General features: G+C 34.7%; 1 protein-coding gene across 2 annotated transcripts in view; it reads right to left on the bottom strand.

Moving 5' to 3' along the window:
* The window catches only part of ARHGAP5 (Rho GTPase activating protein 5), an 88,409-nt gene that overhangs the window by 28,707 nt on the left and 40,957 nt on the right, over positions 1-18,745 (bottom strand). The gene's annotated exons all lie outside the window — the stretch shown is intronic.

Raw genomic sequence — 18,745 nt, 5'->3', positions numbered from 1 at the left:
TTTCATGGGAAAACAATTAAAAGACAATACAAATCTTTACATGAACTTTTTGAAGTACCTTCATACTTCTGAAATGCCTCCCATTTGTATTATGTGGGTGGCTGGTTTCTTTTCTCTGCATGCTTTGCATAGCAATTTTATGTCTAGACGATTTTCCTAGAAAATAAAAATATAAGTACATGTAACACAAATGCCTTCATTCTCTGAACTTTTGCAATATGATGCATTTGTTCTATTTGTAGGAAAAAACAATAAAGCTAACTTCAGTTTGGAAAATAAAGACAATAAAAATACTATTCAAGTATAACTAAAGTTACAAGGACACTCAAGGTTATTTTTTAAATTGCAATCATTTTTTAAACATTTATTAAGGATTTAACTATGTGCCAGAAAATGTTTCAGAGGCTAGAAATCCCTACTCTCATGAAGACTGTAGTCAAATGGCTGTGGTATAAAACAAAAAGCTTTGGCCTTTTGACTAGCTAGTTTCAAGGGCTTATTTAAACTTCCTCTGTGCTAGAGCAAGAACAGATAAACAGGTCACACTTGAATTTTCAGCACTTATTTGACACTGGGCTGTTAAAGGCCTAGCATTCCTAAACTGACAGAAAAAGTCCTTTAGTAACTTACACCATGTGCCTTCTAATGTGCGTATATTGAGAATGACACATTCAGCCCTATGTAGAATTCCAACCAAAAATGTTTAACTTGAATTAGCCAAATAGAACTTTGAAACATTCTCAAAAAAAAAAAAAAAAAGCTGGCTCAGAATCTTCAAAAAACGTGTCAGGTGCATGGTGGCGTGCACCTGTAATCCCAGCTTCTTGAGAGGCTGAGGTCAGTGGATCATTGGGGCTCAGGGCTACGTTGCTGTGTGGAGTGGGAGTCCGCACTGGGCCTGGCACCAACATGGAGCCCCGGGATACCAGGTTGTCTAAGTTGCAGGGGGCAACCAGCCCAAGGTGGACATGGAGCAAGTCAAAAAACATAAGTGACATAAAATTATAGACACAAGGCTAGGAAACTATTCTAAATTAAAAAAGATTAAAGAAGCATGACAAGAAGTGTAATGCATGATCCTCCTGAACTGATAGAATAAAAAAGCTCTAAGACATTGTTGGGCTCGTTCTCTCTGCTCAGCCATCCACCACGTGAGCCCCTGCATCGCTGTGTAGAATCACCACCAGCAAGGCCCTCACCAGACATGTTCTTTGGACTCTGGTCTTCCCAGCCTCCAAAACTAAGAGGACAACACCCTAGGTGATGATGGTCATCAACCAGGATATTACCCTGTAGAACTTGGATCAATGAATGACTTTCTGAAGTAGACCTACTCCACCAGCCTTGACCTCTTTCCTCAGGTACTACACCCCTGTTCATGGCCACAAGAACGTTCCCTGAACAAATGTTTACTTCTGCAATGCAGCTGCTCTGGCCGTGTGCTGGGGATGCTCAGATAAAGCTCACTATCCAAGCAACTTTAATGTTGTGACATTTCCTTCTCAACACCAAGTTTCTGGCTTCACTGAAACAGAGCCATAAATATTAAAATTGGCTGCTGCAAGTAGAAATTGATTTTTTTAAAATCAGTCTAGCAATAAAAAGCTCCCATGAGAACCTGATTTCAATGGTAAGAAAAATTCAACTACTAAAACCAATTCCAAAGCATATTTGTGGATGTGACTGCAAGACAAGACCATGAGCTGTTGCACTTTTAAATATAAAATTGTAGAGGCAGACTGGTATGTGTAACTATGAATGAACATATGCAACTTGACCTATCCAGACCAATTTACTTCTGAGACTGAAAACAAAACTGATAATCAGCAAGTTGTTTTATGCGTTTATGCCTGACAGATGTACTGAATACTTACTATGGAAGACAATGTTTAGTAAGATTGTCAAACACCAGTAGTTAGCAATTAATAGAGAATAATAAAAATGGAATTTCTAATCGTGTATGTTAAAAGTATAATGATACTCAAGACTATGGCATAGTATGTAATGCCTCATTTTCTCCATAAAAGACTTATTTAAACTTTTTGTCAATAGTATTTCAACTAAAGCAAAGTTCCTAAAAAGAAAACCATAATTTTTCTTAAGTTTGAATCAGTATTTTTCCAAATACAGAATAAAACCTAGAATCATAAATAAAAAGCATTAAAATGATCTATATATCTGTCCATTTTACAGATAATAAAGGAAAAAAAAACTGACCCAGACTGATTTAATGACCTGTCAGACCTCATGTAGAAAGTCAGGTCTAAGAATCACATCAACACACTGTACCACACAGAAATGTACAAATAAATGTTGAAATTGAAATTAAATTTAAAAAACCAAAAAATTAAATTAAAAAAAAATCACATCAAAAAAAAAAAAAAAAAAAAAAGACACTGTTGAGACAATTGAGGGAACCTATAGAGAGAGAATGTCCTTGTTCCAGGGGGACATATGCTAACCAATTTAGGAGTGAGGTGTCATGACATCTGTAACTTAATCTCAAATTGTACAGCCAAGGAAAAAAAAAAGGATCAACAAGAAATGTGGCAAAAAGTTAAAAACTGGTGAATCTAGGTGAAGGGATACAGATGCACAATCATACTATTCTTGCAATATTTCTGAAGGCTGAACAATGTTCAAGAATGTGAGAAGAGAAATAAAGAAAAAGTGGCTATTTCAAAAAGGAAAAAATCCTTTATAAGAGCAAGAGAACAAACAAATTGACTGGGGGAATGGGAAATATAGGGTGATTACTTAAGATTTATGGCCACATATTCAAAGTAAAATGCATGGTTTATGTTTTTCTATAGCCACGATCCATTGTTCTTATCCGAACACAGAGTAGGCAGAAAGATTAATCAAAATTGAGGTTTTTCCAAGTGAATTAAATGGTGGGAGTTGAGGAGGTATGCAAGAGAGTGAACATAAAAATGGATTGAGAAACATCAAGGACAAGGCAGGACAGAATAAACAGGGGAGTAATGTTTGGCAAAAATGTTAGAGTAACAAAAAAAGTGGGAGTTCTTCAAAATAGCAAGTGGGAAAGCTGAACTTTAAACAAAACTTCAACCTCAATTATTTCATCCATCATCAGTGTGTTGGACCAAAACACAATTTTTAGACAAATAGAGAATGTTATTAGCATTTGTGCTTACAACTCACTTTTACCAGAAATATAACTGCTAAATTTTAAAAACAGTCTGTTTCTTTATAATCCATTCATAATAGTGGGACATTCCAGATTAATTATATCCACATGCAAATAAAAATTTCTGCAACTAAAGTAATACCTCACCTACCTGGAATTTGGTCATCTGATCACCTAATCTATCATTAATTTTAAAAAATGGGAACAAATAGGACTATGAATAGCCAAAAAGATGTCACATGGCCCTTCCACTAAAATACTACATTATTTCATTTATAGGAAGAACAGGTTTTTTTTACAGATTCTATTTAACCTAATCAAAAAGCACAATTTAAGCTAACTCTGCTGTATGTTTTCCTGACTCACAACAGATTAGAAGTTGTAAATTAGAAAAGCAAAATGAGATTAGCAGCAGCAGGAGGTACATTGACAACAAAGAAGAAAGCTGAAAAACTATCAAATGCAGAGAAAAAAATTAGAATGCACGTCTCTAACAATAAATTCTAAAGATAACACACTTTAAAAAACCAAAGAATGCTGTTATTAATATACCATTCTAAAGGAGGAAACACTTCCTAACTCATTCTATGAGGGCAATATTGCCTGATATTAAAGCCAGACAAAGATACCACAAGAAAACAAAACAAAAGACCACTATGTCTTATGAGTATAAATGTAAAAATCCTCGGGCCAGCCCCGTGGCACACTCAGGAGAGTGCAGCACTTGGGAGCGCAGCGCTCCCGCCGCGGGTTAGGATCCTATATAGAGATGGCCGGTGGCTGAGCACGGTGTGGGCGACACCAAGCCAAGGGTTGCGATCCCCTTACCAGTCACAAAAAAAGGAAAAAAAAAAAAAATGTAAAAATCCTCAACTAAATACTAGCAAAGCATATCAAAAGGATTATACAGCATGACCAAGTAAAATTTATACCAGGAATGCAAGGGTGGTTCAAGAAAGACCTGAAATACTTCTACATGAAAGCTCATAGCAGAACTGTTTAAAACAGCCAATAGGTACAAACAGCCCAAATGTGAACCAAATGATGAATGAATAAGCAAAATGTGGTATATCCATACAATGACACATGCTACAACAGACAAATCTCAAAAACATTATGCTAAGTGAAAGAAGCCAGATAAAAGGTCATATGTGATCCCATTTATATGAAATACCCAGAATATCCAGAATAAGTATATCCATGAAAACAGAAAGGAGACTAGTGATTGCCAGGGGCTGGAGTAAGAGAGGAATAAGTAACTGTTCAATGGGTACAGGATTTTCTGTGAGGTGATGAAAATATTCTGGAACTAGATAAGGTGGTCGTTACACAACATTGTGAATATACTACATGCCAGTGTACTGCACATATTAAATTGGTTAGTTTTATATTATGTGAATTTTACCTCAATAAAAAGCAATGTATACAAAAAAATTACTCAATGCTGAAAACCATGCTTCTCTGTTAAAATTTTTCTTCTCCCTAGTTGTTTCAAGGCTCCACTCTTTTATACAGCATTATGAACTTTTCTTCTCACTCTAGATGTTTGCCTTGAATTCCATCAACATATGGCTTACATTAGTATCTTATACATTGACAATTACCAAAACCATATGTAAAGCCGAAATAATTTTCCAGAGAGATCCATAACCATATATGCAACTGAGTCTTGGGATTTTATATGGATATCTCACAGATACCTTAAGATTTAATGTATCCAAAATATGAATCCATTATGAAACTGTCAAATCTGCTTTTTATAACTTCTATTTTCATTAATGGAATACAATATACAGTCATCCTAACATAGCAATCTAAGAGGGATTTTTGAGTCCTCTTTCAACCTCCTATCTATCAGATAGATTTATCATCCTAACTCCTGAAAGAGACCTACCATTCCATTTCTTTTCAGTCTCTCTCATGCACACTACCTTTATTTTAAATCTATTTTAAACTTATATTAATATTTCAAGAGTCATTCTCAACTGGAATTTAGCACAACTTCTTACACAGTACTATTATAAAAATAGGGATGTCTACTTCCACCATGAAGAATTAATTTCTATGGAAATTGGTCTCCTACAGTAAACTAAAAACTAAAAAAAAAAAAAAAAAAAAAGAAATAACAGTTTTCATACATTGAACATGCAGCTCAACACTATGATCTGTAAAGTAAAAGAAGCAAATGAGGCAACCTGTCTGGATGCCCCAACTTAGTGCCTAGAGTTTTTAGGTGGTAGTGAAGGGAAGTGGAATCCCAACAGAACACAATGGTCTATCAGATTTGAGGAGATAGAGACAGGAGTTCAGAAGGACTGAGAAGGCTAGAATTTGTGGGGTAGAGTACCAAAAAGAGGGAGAAATGCACAGAGAAAGAGCCTCAGTCGTGTGCAGAAAAGTCTGTGGAGTCTTTGGTTGAATACTGCACGTGAATGAGAGGAAACTTTCTGAGGCCAGAAACTGAGAACAGTTCAAGTTTTATTCTCAAAAGACCTTTTAATACACAGGGCATCAGGTCAAATACTCATGCTTTATTGTACATCTAAATAAATACCAGAATAAAAGCTGCTCTGTATCCACCATAACAAATTTACAAGCAAACCTAGAAAGGACCAAACTGATTCATGAAATACTTAACATATGACAATAAATCCAACATTCTTTAAAGGAACACTAGAAAATTAATAACCGAACAATGTAAAATTCAAAATGTCTGACATCAAATCAAAATTACCAAAGTAGAAAAACACAACCCAAACTAGGAGAAAAACCAACAGAAACAGTCCCAGAAATAATATATGACAGAAATAGTAAACCAAAGATCTTAAATCTTGTAAACATAAAATATACTCAAAGATATACAGGAAAACCTCAACATGATGAGTACAAAAACAAAACACCTAAAAAGGAAATTTAACAGGAACTTTTAGATTTGACCATACAGAAAAAAGATCTATAACCTTGAAGATATAGCTATATATAGTGAAACCAAGATGAAGCAAAGAAAAAAGGTTTTAAAAAATGAACAAGGCATCCGTGACCTGTGGGACAATTCCTTTTTAATTTTTTTATTTTCTCATTACACAATGTAATCATTTTTTGTGGCCCTTTACCAATTTCTCCCTACACCTCCCGCCTCCTCCCCCTTTCTCACCTCTGGTGGGCTCAGTTCCATTATGTCCTTTTGAAAATTCAAAGAATCATTGTAGTTGTTGTATCTTTCTTTCTTTTTTTTCTTTGTTTTTTCAGTTCCCACTTATGAGTGAGGACACATGGCATTTCTCTTTCTGTACCTGGCTTATTTCTCTTAACATAATTTTCTCCAAGTTCATCCATGTCACTGAAAATGGCAGAATTTCATTCCTTTTTATGGCAGAGTAGTATTCTATTACGTATATAAACCATATTCTCCTTACCTAGGTGTCTGTCAATGGACATTTAGGTTGATTCTTACTTTTAGCTATTGCAAATAGAGCTGCAATAAACATGGGAGTGCAGGTATCCCTTCAACATGATGATTTCAATTCCTTTGGGCATACACCTAGCAGCGGGATTGCTGGATCATATGGCAGGTTCCATCTGTAGTTGTTTGAGGAACCCCCATACTGTTTCCTATAATGACAACACTAATTTACAATCCCACCAATAGTGTAGAAGGGTTCCCCCTTCTCCACATCCTCACCACCATTTGTTGTTCTCTGTCTTTTTGAAAATAGCCAGTCTACTAGGGTGAGATGATATCTCAATGTGGTTTTGGTTTGCATTCTCCTGATGCTTAGTGACGATGAACATTTTTCACATGTCTATTGGCTATTTGTATATCTTCCTTTGAGAAATGCCTATTCAGCTACTTTGCCATTTTATATTCAGGTTACTTGTTTTTCTTGCTGTTGAGTAGTTTTGGTTTCTTGTATATTCTGGATATTAATCCTTTGTCACATGCATAGTTCGTGAATATTTTCTCTCATTCATTCTGTTCAGTTTCTTTTGCTGTGCAGAAGCTTCTTAGTTTGATATAATCGCCTTTGCTTATGGTCTTATCCATAAAGTCTTTGGCCAGTTCTACTTCCTGAAGTGTTCCCCCTATGTTTTCTTTCAGTAGTTTTATAGTTTTAAGGGTCTTATATATAATTCTTTAATCCATTTTGAGTTGATTTTGGTGTAGGGTGAGAGGTATGGGTCTACTTTCTTTCTTCTACATATGGATGTCCAGTTTTCTCAGCATCATTTATTGAAGAGGAGTCCTTTCCCTAATGTATGCTCATGTTGCTCTTGTCAAATGTCAATCAATTGGCTCTAAGTATGTGGGTAAACACTTCTGGGTTCCCTAAATCTGTTCCATTGGTCCATGTGTGTATTTTTAAGCCAGTACCATGCTGTTTTGGTTGTTACAGCTTTGTAGTATAATTTTAAGTCAGGTAGCATAATGCCTCCAGCTTTATTTTTATTTTTGCTCAGGACTGCTTTGGCTATTCAGGGTCTTTTTTTGTTCCATATGAATGTTAGGATTGCTTTTTCTATTTCTGTAAAAAATGTCATTGGTATTTTGATAGGTATTAAATGTAATCTATAGTTGTTTTGGGTAGCAGGGACATTTTCACAATATTGATCTTTCCAATCCAAGAGCATGGAATTTCTTCCCATCTTTGTGTCCCCTTTAATTTCTTTCAGCACTGATTTGTAGTTCTCACTGTAGAGATCTTTCACCTTCTTTGTTAAATTGATTCCTAAGTATTTTATTTTGGGGGTGACTATTGTAAATGGAATTGCTTTCTTGATTTCTTTTTTCTGCTAGTTCATTATTAGAGTGAAAAATTCTGATTTCTGTGTGTTGATTTTGTATCCTGCAACTTTACTGAAATCACTTACCAGCTCTAAGAGTCTTTTGGTAGAGTTCTTAGGTTTTTCTATATATAGGATCATGTCATCCGCAAACAGTACAGTTCGACTTGGTCTTTTTCCAATCTGGATGCCCTTTCTTTCTCTTGACTGATCACTCTGGCTACTACTTCCAATACTATGTTGGATAGGAGTAGTGACAGTGCGCATCCTTGTCTTTTACCTGTTTTTAAAAGAAAAGTGCTCAACTTTTCCACATTTGGGATGATGTTGGTGGTGGGTTTGTCATATATGGCTTTTACTGTGCTGAGAGATTTTCCTTCTCTACCTACTTTGCTGAGAGTATCATGAAGGGATGCTGAATTTTGTCAAGTGCTTTTTCTGCATCTATTTGAGATAATCATATGGCTTTTGTCCTTGATTTTATTGATGTGATGTATCACATATATTGACTTGCATATGTTGGACCATCCTTGCATCTCTGGGAGAAATACCACTTGATCATGGTGTGTAATTTTTTTGATGTGTTACTAATACTTTGTGGAGGATTTTTGCCTCTATGTTCAGAGATATTCGCCTACAGTTTTCTTTGTTTTATCTTCACCTGGTTTTGGTATCAGGGTGATGCTGACCTCAGAACAAGTTTGGGAGAATGGCCTCTATTTCAATTTTTAAGAGAAGTGGTATTAATTTCTCTCTAAAGGTTTGGTAAGATTCAGCAGTAAAGCCATCTAGTCCTGGGCTTTTCTTTGTTTGGAGGCTGCTGATTACTGCTTCAATTTCATTATTCATTATTGGTCTGTTCATATTTTCTATGTCTTCCTGGTTCAGTGTTGGTAGTTTGGGTTCAAAATTTTTTTCACTTCCTCCAAGTTTTCAAATTTGTTGGTGTATAGTTGTTTATAACATTCTCTAATGACTCTTTGTATTTCTGTGGTATCAGTAGTAATGTCTCATTTTTTATTTCAAAGTTTTGTTTTTTTAGTCTTCTCTCTTCTTTTGTTTAGTTAGCTTAGCCAATTGCTTGTCTATGTTGTTTATCTTCTCAAGAAACCAACTTTTGGTTTCTTGAGAAGAAATCTCAATCTTTTATATCATTTTTTGTCTCTCCATTTCATTTAGTTCTGCTCTGATCTTAACTATTTCTTACTGTATACTAATTTTGGGATCAGACAGTTCTTGTTTTTCTAGACTTTGAGGTGTAGCATTAGGTTTTTAATTTGAAATCTTTCTATTCTTCTAATGTAAACATTTATTCCAACAAAATTCCCTCTTAGCACCACTTTTGCAGTATCCCACAAGTTTTGTTATGATGTGCCTTTATTTGCACTAGTTTCAAGAAATTTTTTATTTCTAGTTTAATTACTTCTTGAATCGTTAGGTCATTCAGGAGCATGTTGTTAAATTTCCATGTATTTGTATGGGTTTCCAGAGTTTAGCTTGTTATTGGTTTCTAGTTTTAATCCATTACGGTCTGAAAAGATACTTGAAATGTTTTCAATTTTTAAAAATTGGTTGAGATTTGATCTGTGACCTAATATGTGGTCTATCCTGGAGAATGTTCCATGTGCTGATAAGAATGTATATTCTGTAGTTGTTGGATGAAATGTTCTGTATATACCTGCCAGGTCCAATTGGTCTAAAGTGTAGTTTAAATCCTGTGTTTCTGTTAGTTTATTGCCCAAATGATCTGCCCAGTGCTGAGAGAGGTATTCAGGTCCCCTAATATTATCATATTGAGGTCTCTTTCTTTAGGCCTAATAGTGTTTGCTTCATATATCTGGGTGCTACAGTGTTGGGTGCATACATATTTATGATTGTTATGTCTTATAATGGATAGATCCCTTTACCATTATACAGTGGCTTTGTCCCTTTATGATTTTTGGTTTAATGTCTATTTTATTTTATATAAAAATAGTTACTCCTGCTCATTTCTGGTTTCCATTCACATGTATATCTTTTTCCATCCCTTCACTGGGGTGAGTTGAGTCTCTTGAAGACAGTATATAGTTGGGTCTAGCTTTTTAATCCAATCCATCAGTCTGTATCTTTTGAGTGGGGAGTTTACTCCATTTACATTTAGGGTTGTTAGTGAAAGGTACTGTCTTACTCCTGTCATCTTATTGCTTTTTGTTTAGATGTTTTTAAATCTTTTGTTTCTTTCTTCCCTTTTTATTTTTCATCTTCAGTGTTTGTTGTTTTTTTGAGGTGGTAAGATTTAGTTTTTCTTTCTCATTTGCATTTGTGTTTTACCAGTGGGTTTTGTTTTTTCTTGTGGATTAGTGGTAGTGATTATTGTTTTCTGTATTCCAGATGCAGTGCTCCCTTGAGAATTTCTTGCAGGGCTGATCATGTGGTGATGAACTCCTGCAGTTTTTGTTTGTCTGGGAAATACACTATTTCTCCCTCAATTCTGAAGGATAGCCTTGCTGGGTATAGTATTCTTGGCTGGCAGTTCTTTTTCTTTTGGTATTTTGAATATATCATCTCATTTTCTTCTGGCCTGTAGAGTTTTTGCTCTGAAGTATGTTGTTAGTCTGACAGGGGCTCCCTTATAAGTGACTTGACTCTTCTCTTGCTGTTTTTAGAATTCTCTCTCTGTCTTTGAGTTTTGCCAGTCTGACTATAATGTGTCTTGGGGAGGATCTTTTTGGATTGAATCTGGGGATCTTTGAACCTCCAGCATCTGAATGTCTGTGTATCTCCCTATACCTGGGAAGTTTTCCATTATTATTTCGTTGAATACATTTTCAATGCTTTTTCTTTCTCCTCTCTTCTGGAACACCCAAAATTTGAATGTTTGTGCGTTTAAGGATGTCTGCTAGCTTTCTTAGATTTTCTCCATTTTTAAATTTTTTTTCCCCACATTTTTGCCCACCTGGGTTATATTAAAAAGACTATGTTCAAAATCAGAAATTTTTGATTCTGCTTGCGGTAGCCTGCTGCTTAAGCTCTTGGTTGTTTTTTATTTCACTGAATGAATCCATCAGTTCCCGGAGTTCTGCTACCTTCTTATTTAAGGTATTTATCTCTTTGTAAACTTTCTCCTTCATTAATTAGATATTTTTCTCATTTCATTATGTTGTCTGAGTCTTCTCATATCTCATTCAATTTCCTTAAGATTGTTGCTCGTAATTACTTTTCAGTCATTTCAAGGGTCTAGTACTTGAGAATTACTGTATTCCTTTGGTGGTGTGATATTTTCTTGGTTTTCATATTCCTACTATCTCTATGCTGTTTTCTGGTCATCTGGTAGAGCAGTTGTTTCTTCTATTACTCCTCAGTGGGCTTTGAGGAGAAAGACTTCCTTTTCTTTTTCCAGTCTCTACTGGTGATTCTCCTTACCACAATGCAGTTGAGTGGTCAACTGGCTACCTGGACAGAGGCTGTTCTTGCTAATGTGGTGGTGAGCTTGTTGTTGCTACTGTGGTGGTGAGCCACCCTGGCAGCAGCTTCAGCAGCAGCTGTGGTAAACCACACACACAGGTGGGGTCTGCCAACAGCTCCTGCCAAGGGCCCCCGGTGTGGTCTTGCCTTGTGCCAGATGTTGGGGGCTTCCCACAGCTCCTGCTTAAGACTCTGGGCGTGCTCCTCCCTTCTGCCTGGCAGTGGGGGCTGCCCATGGCTCCTGACTAGGAACCTGGGTATGCACCTGTCTTCTGCCAGGTGGTGGGAGCTGCCCGTGGCTCCTGTGAGACAATTTCAAGAGGTCTAACACACACATAATTAGAGACAAAGGCAGAAGAATAGGGACTGGAAAACAGGAGAACAGAAAAAAATATTACAAGAAATAACAGTCCCAAATTTTCCAAATTTGAAAATTATAAATCAAGAGATCCAAGATGCTCTAGAAACCTCAAGCAGAATACTTAAAATATACATACACTTTCTGAGATTACTAAAGTTATTTAATACTTATTTTTCATAAAACTGCTGAAAACCAGAGGAGAATAATCTTAAAAGCAGCTGGAGGTTGAGGGAGAAAGGAGAACACATCACATTCAGCAAAATGTGGATAAGAATGACAGCAGACTTCTCATTAGATATCAAAAACAGAAGACAACGACCAGTCTTTAAAGAGCTGAATGAAATGGGGGAAGAAAAAAAAAAAAACAAAAACCCATGAGCTTAGAACTCTATAACCAGAGGAACAAAAGCTGAAGGACTCACATGTAAGCTATAATAATAAAGACAGAATGGTATGGACAGGAATATATGAGGGTAACTCAAAAAGTTCATCAAAATATTCGTATTATTTTTCATTTGTATTACATTGAACAGAAGTGAAAGTCGTTATTCCTTCACCATTTACAGTAGATTGACTTTCAACAAGAGTGCTAAGGCAATTCAACAGAACAGTCTTTCCAATAAATAGTGCCTATACAATGAGTATCCACATGCCAAAAAAAAAAAAAAACCCCGACAAATTGTAATCCCTCCTCAAAACATATGAAAAGAAGATCAACTCAGGATGGATCACAGACCTAAATGTAAGAGCTAAAATTATACAACTATATATAGAAGGTATATAGGAGTAAATCTTCATGATCTTGGATTATGCAAAACCTTCTTAGATACGACACTATGCATAGTGACAAAATTTTAAAAATACATAAAATGGACTTCATCAAAACTTTACAACTTTTGTGTCTCAAAGCACATTATAAAGAAATTATAAGACAATCTACAGAATCAGAAAAATTTTGTGCAAATCATATTTGAAAGCAACTTGTATCCAGAATAAATTCACAGTAAGGCAAACAACCCAACTCAAAAGTGGGAAAATGGTCCTAATAAATATTTCTCCAAAGATATATGAAAAGCCAATAAGCACTAAAAAAGATGTTCAACATCATTACTCATCAAGGAAATGAAAGTCAAACCTAGTCCCTAGTAGGGATGTGAAATGAGATACCATTTCACACCTCCACTAGGATGGTTATAATGAAAAAAGAGTAAAAGAAGCATTGACAAAGATGTGGAGGAACTGGAACTCCCACACATTACTGATGAGAATGTCAAATGGTGATGTCGCTTTGGAAAACAAGTCTGGCAGTTCCTCAAAAGGCTAAACAGAGTGATGATATGACCCAGCAATTTCACTCCTAGATATATATATATCCAAGTGTGAAAACATATCCATGCAAAATTCATGGCAGCACTGTTCACAACAGTCAAAAAGTAGAAACAACCCAAATATCCATTAATGGGAAATTATTCAGCAAAAAATTAAGAAATGAAGTACTAACAAATGCTTCAATATGAATAAACTTTGAAAACATCATGTTAAACTAAAGGAGCCAGTCACAAAAGACCACATTACATGATCATAACAGAATAGGCAAATGTATAGAGATAGAAAGTTGAGGTTGGGATGAGAAATAGAAAATGATTATTTAATGGGTACAGAATTTCTTTTTGGGATAATGAAAATGTTCTAAAATTGACTGTGCTGATGGCTGCACAACTCTGAATATACTAAAACACCACTCAATTTTACACTTAAAATGAGTGAATTGTATGATATGTGAATTATATTTCAATAAAGCTGTTATTTAAAAAAGTATAATCTAAGAAAACATCTTTCAAAAACAAGGATAATTACCTGTTTAAAGCAAAAATTATAAAAATGTCCTGTGATGTTTAAAATATATCATAGAATTAAAATGTGTAACAATAGAACAAGAGATGGGGGGAAGTACACTATTACAAGGTTCATACACTACACATTATGGTGGTGTATTATTTGAAGTTGAAATGTAATTAAAGATATATATAAGCAAATACTAGAGCACCAATGAAAAAAACCTAAGAGATAGTTATAACTGACATTGGAGATAAAATAGACTAAAAATATTCAACTAATGCAAAAGAAGGCAGGAAAAGAAAAAAGGAATAAAGATCACATGGGATAAGTAGAAAATGAAAACACAATGGCAGATTTAAAAACAAATTACATTAAAAGCCAATGATTTAAACATTTCAATAAAAATAAATAGACTGTGATCCAATGATATGCCATTTAAAGAAATTCACATTAGAAATAAAGATACAGATAGGTTAAAGGTAAAAGGACAGATAAAGATAATACCATACAAACTCTACTCAAGAGAAAACACCACTGGCTGTGTGTGTAGACTTCAGAACAAGGAATACTACTAAGTACAAAGAGATATATATGAAATTATAAGAACGTCAGAACACATGAAGTAAAATCTCATAGAAATGAAAGGAGAAACACAACCATGATTGTAAACTTCAACAGTAGTAAAGTAATTTAAAAAAAAAGTAAACAAAAAAATTAGTAAGGATATGCAAGACTTCACCAACATACACTCAAAGAACTTGATCTAACTGACACTTACAGAACCCTTTACGGAACCCTTCATATAAAAGTATAAGAAACATTCTGTTCAAGGTCCCATGGAACATTTTTTCAAAATAGACCATAAAACTCCTGATTATCCTTTTAATGCCTGTAATAAAACAAATTGTTTTCCACCTGCTATAGAATTAAACTAGAAAAGAATAACAAAGATATGTGCAAAATTAGCAAACATTTAGAAATCAAATAATGGATATGAATTTTTAAAAAATCAAATGGGAAATTACAAAGTATTTTGAATTGAATAAAAATGGACTTGGCAGATATATACAGAACATTTTACCCAACAGCTAAAGAATACACTTTCTTCTCATCAGCTCATGGTACATTCTCCAGGATAGACCACCTATTAGGTCACAAATCTAGTCTCAGCAAATTTTTAAAAACTGAAATCATGCCAACTATCTTTTCAGACCACAAAGAACTAAAACTGGAAATAAACAACAAGCAAAATGCTGGAAGCTATACAAATACATGGAAACTAAATAATAGGCTCGTGAATGACCTATAGGTCCAAGAAGAAATTAAACAGGAAATCAAAAAATTTCTAGAAACTAATGAAAATAAAGATACATCATATCAAAACCTGTGGGATACTGCAAAAGCAGAACTAAGAGGCAAATTTATTGCAGTAAATGCTTATATCAAAAGAATGGAAAGACTTCAAATAAACAACTTAACACTATGCCTCAAAGAACTTGAAAAACAACAACAATCAAAACCTAAAGGTAGTAGAAGGAAAGAAATAATTAAGATCAGAGCAGAACTAAATGAAAAAAGAGACCCAAAAAACAACAGAAAGATAAACAAAACTAAATGTTGGTTTTTCAAGAAGATAAATAAAATAGACACACCATTAGCTAGGTTAACAAAAAAAAGAAGAGAGAAGACCCAAATAACAAAAATCAGAAATGAAAAGGGAGACATTAAAACTGATACCACAGAAATACAAAAAATCATTAGAGACTATTATAAACTATATGACAACAAATATGAAAATCTGGAAGATATGGATAAGTTTCTAGACACATATAAACTACCAAGACTGAACCAAGAAGAGATAGAAAACCTGAACAGACCAATAACAAGCAAGGAGATTGAAGCGGTAATTAGCAATCTTCCAACAAAAAAAAGTCCAGGTCTGGATGGCTTTACAGCTGAATTCTACCAAACTTTTAAAGAGGAGTTAACACCAATTCTCCTCAAACTATTCCAAACAATTGAAACAGATGCTACTCTTCAAAACTCATTCTATAAGGCCAACATAACTCTGATACCAAAACCAGATAAAGACACAACAAAAAAAGAAAGTTATAAGCCAATATCCTTGATGAACCTAGACGCTAAAATCCTCAACAAAATACTGGCAAAATACAATATATTAAAAAAATTATACACTATGATCAAGTGGTATTCATCCCAGGGATGCAAGGATGGTTTAACACACAAAAGTCAATAAATGTGATACATCACATCAACAAACTCAAGGACAAAGACAATATGATTATCTCAATAGATGCTGAAAAAGCATTTAATAAAATTCAGCATCACTTCATGATAAAGACTCTCAACAAATTAGGTATAGAAGGAAAATATCTCAACACAATTAAAGCCATTTATGGCAAGCCTACCAGCAGTATTATTCTGAATGGGGAAAAATTGAAGGCCTTCCCATTAAGGACAGAAACAAGACAAGGATGTCCACTCTCACCACTTCTATTTAACATAGTACTAGTGGTACTAGCTAGAGCAATCAGGCAAAAGAAAGAAATAAAGGGAATCCTTATTGGAAAAGATGAAATCAAACTTTCTCTAATTGCACATGACATGATACTATATATAGAAAAACCTAAAGACTCTATCAAAAAACTCCTTCTAGAGCTGGTTAATAACTTCAGTAATGTTGTAGGATATCAAATAAATGCCCAGAAATCAGTAGCATTTATATACTTAAATAATGAATTAACAGAAAGAGAAATAAAGAAAGCCCATTCACAATTGTCACACACAAAAATAAGATACCTAAGAATCAATTTAACCAAGGAGGTGAAAGACCTCTACAATGAGAACTACAAACCACTTCTGAAAGTGTGGTTTGAAGAATTAAAAAAGACACAAAAAGATGGAAAGATATTCCATGCTCTTGGATTGAAAGAATTAACATTGTGAAAATGTCTATACTACCCAAAGCGATATACATCAAAATACCAATGACTTTCTTACAAAAATGGAGAAAACAATCTTACCTTTCATATGGAAAAACAAAAGACCCCAAATAGTCAAAGCAATCCTGAGCAAAAAAAATAAAGCCAGAGGCATAACTCTGCCTGACTTCATATTATACTACAAAGCTGTTGTAACCAAAACAGCATGGTACTGGTATAAAAGTAGACATTCAGACCAGTGGAGTAGAATAGAGAACCCAGAAATCACTCCTCAGGCTTATAGCCATCTGATATTAGACAAAGGCAGCAAAAACCTACATTGGGGAGAAGATTGCCCCTTCAACAAGTAGTGCTGGGAAAACTGGATATCCATATTCAGAAGAATAAAACTAGAAATGCATCTGTCACCATACACTAAAATCGACTCAAAATGGATTAAAGACCGAGGTAGAAGACCTGAAACTATAAAATTACTAAGGGAAAATATAGGTGAAACACTTCAGCAGTTAGGTCAGGGCACAGGCTTTATGAACATGAGCCCAAAAGCACAAGCAGCAAAAGAAAAAATAAACAAATGGGACTATATCAAACTAAAAAGTTTCTGCATAGCAAAGCAAACAATCAACAGAGTGAAAAAGACAACCTACAGAGTGGGAGAAAATTTTTGCTAACCATGCATCTGACAAAGGATTAATATCCAGAATATACATAGGACTCAAGCAATTATACAGTAATAAAAAAATGACCCAATTAAAAAATGGGCAAAGGAGCTGAATAGACATTTTTTCAAAAGACATACAAATAAATGGCCAACAGATACAAGAAAAAATGCTGAGCATCACTAGTCATCAGGTAAATGCAAATTAAAACCACTTTGAGATACCACCTCATTCCAGTTAGACTGGCTATAATCAAAAAGACGGTGAATAACATGCTGGCGAGGGTGTGGAGAGATGAGAACATTACTGCACTGTTGGTGGGACTGTAAATTAGTACAACCACTATGGAAAACAATATGGAGGTTTCTCAAACAACTACAGATAGATCTTCCACAAGATCCATCAATCCCTCTTCTGGGTAAATATGCAGAGAAATGGAAATCATGACAAAGAGATACCTGCCCCTCCATGTTCATCGCAGCTCTGTTTACAATAGCCAAGATATTGAACCAACGTAAATGTCTATCAATGGATGATCGGATAAGGAAACTGTGGTATATATACATTATGGAATACTACTCTGCCATAAAAAAGAATGAAATACTCCCATTTGCAACAACATGGATGAACCTAGAGAAACTCATATTGAGTGAAATAAGCAAAGCACATAGAGATAAATACCACACGTGCTCACCCATATGTGGGAGCTAAGAGAGAAAGAAAGGAAGGAAAGAAGGACCACGTAGTGCCGTGGTCTTACAGAGGGAGGGAACATTCCTAGGGTTACAAAGTGGAGTGGTGGGGAGGGGGAAGGAGGAGGTTGGGGAATAACTGGATGGGGACAAGGGGTACGATAGTAATTCCTGGTAATGGGTATGCCCAGTACAAATCTGGCCCTCAGATCATGGGCAGAAGGAGTGACAATTAGCTTTGTATCTCATGAATATTCTTAATAAATTTTTAAAAAGAGAAAAAAAATAAAAACGGAACACAACATATCAAAATCTGTGGAATGTAGCTAGAACAATGCTTAGAGGAAAATCTGAAACAGTAAAAATTTATAGTAGAAAAGAAAATTGTTCTAAATCAATGATCTAGGCTTCTATTTAAGAAAATAGAAACTGAACAAAAGAGGAAGAAATAAAAAGTTCAATTCAACGAATTAAAACAGGGACAAAAAAGGGAAGAAAATCAATAAAAGCAAAAGCTGGTTCTTTGAAATGATCAATAAAATTGCTAAACTTCTAACAACATAAAAGACACAATTTATTAATATCAGGAAAGAAAGAGAAGACATTACTACAGATACTACAGGCATTAAAAAAGGATAATCAGGAATTTTATAAACAACTTTACTCCAATTTAGATGAAATGGACAAATTCCTCAAAAGATACAACCAATGCTTACTCAAGAAGAAAATCTGAATAGCCCTATATCTATCAAAGGAATTTAATTCATAGTTTAAAAACTCCCCACAAACAAAATTCCAAGTCCAAATAGTTTCACTGGTGAATTCTAACAAAATTAAGGAAAAAATATTACTAG

This window comes from Cynocephalus volans, chromosome 3 (assembly GCF_027409185.1).
Source record: "Cynocephalus volans isolate mCynVol1 chromosome 3, mCynVol1.pri, whole genome shotgun sequence".
NCBI lineage: Eukaryota > Metazoa > Chordata > Mammalia > Dermoptera > Cynocephalidae > Cynocephalus > Cynocephalus volans.
This window is presented reverse-complemented; position numbering and strand designations above follow the sequence as displayed.